Source organism: Tupaia chinensis, unplaced genomic scaffold, assembly GCF_000334495.1.
Source record: "Tupaia chinensis unplaced genomic scaffold, TupChi_1.0 Scaffold143714_1, whole genome shotgun sequence".
In the NCBI taxonomy this organism is placed as follows: Eukaryota; Metazoa; Chordata; class Mammalia; order Scandentia; family Tupaiidae; genus Tupaia; species Tupaia belangeri.
The window spans coordinates 1-1,612 of record NW_006203562.1 but is presented as its reverse complement, the minus strand read 5'-3'; positions in this window follow the sequence as shown (position 1 = coordinate 1,612).

Sequence of the window (1,612 nt, the reverse complement as noted above, 5' to 3'; positions counted from 1 at the left end):
TCTTTGCTTATCCTTTCAGAGAAAGGTATGTTTTTGTTTCTCATAACTAAGATGGTCCTTTTAGAGCATTTATGGGTGCAGCTGAAAGTTTAATCTTAGACAAAGAGGGAAGATAAAAGATTATATTGTCTGCATTCTCTTGTTGGTATTTGGGAACAGTTTTTCTATAAAGCACAGAGGTATAGAGAAAAAAAAAACAAAAAACCCTCAGAGAAGAGTGTGCTAATGAAAGAAACAGTCCCTGCTGTGGGAATTTATTGGGATGGTTGGGAGTTAGCTTGGGGCAACACAGTCTTCTCTAACTAGTGAATCTGATCTTGTTGAGAGCCTCCCCTAGCAACAACCCCTTTCTCAAGGCTCTCAGTACTTGTAATGAGGTTCATTAAAAATACAATACACCCTTCTGGTATTGGAATGCACCCTGTATCCATATCCCTTTTTGAGTTGACACATGAATAAACCACTCCTTCCTGCCCTGTCATGTCCTCTACTCTTCAATTCCAGTGCCTGACTCTAACTGAGGTATCTTTGAATATTCTCTTAAACATGTTTCCAAATGAACGTTCCCATTGAACTCATCTTTCCACAGACTATAATATTTTTTCCTTCATCCAGTCACCTTAGTATTAGGTTTTGCAGAACAATCTCATGTATTTTGTCATTTCTATGAGAATTTTAGAGAAAGAAACCTCAAATGTGCCAGTTCAAGTTGTCAAATTTAAATGGAGGTCTTTTCTTCCTTACCATTTGACAGCACTTTTGAACTTTTTTGAGAATTATCTGTAGAATAGTAAAATGTCTGCACAGGGATGAATGTTTTTGTGAGAAAATTCCACATAAATGCAATAACAAACTATTTCTAATACTGAATTTTCGGGGGGTAAGTTTCATAATAATTTGGAGTTTTCAATATACATCAATATCTGCCAAATAAATAAATAAATAAGATTATTCTTTTTAGAATTCTATCTATGATTTACCTCTTTTCATTATCAAGTGTAAAAACGGGACATATTGAAATTACTATATTTGTATTAAATATAGCTCTATACAGCTAATTACTTAAATTTAATGCATCGATTAATGTTTTTTCCTCACTGAATAAATATTAATTATAAATATTTTAAAACTCTACATTTTTAGCATATAAGTTGGAAAGAAAATAACTATATACAATGTCTTAATACTTGAAAATCTCTAGTTGGGTTGAATTGCTTGACTAATATGTTTGTTTGATTACTTATGGTAGTAAACTTTTTAAAATTAGTGCTTAATTTTTCCTCTCCTACAATGAGCTGAACAAAAGTGTTTGAGTGTTCAAATGTTATTATCATTTTATTTTAGATGACATTTATATCTAGTTCATGCAAATCATCTACTGTCCTTGCTTCAGTGAATTCATGCTTATTATCACTGATCTATTCTTTTCTTCGAAATGTAACTGGAATGAACCAATATGTTATTGCAAAATTATAAGATCAATTTGCTGCAAATTTGCTTATTATTTTAGCAAATTGTATTTTTCTCAATGTCATCTAATTCTATAAAGAAGGCAAAAAAGGAGATTATCTGGTATTGATGTAGCTACAAGAATATATACTAAATACTTATT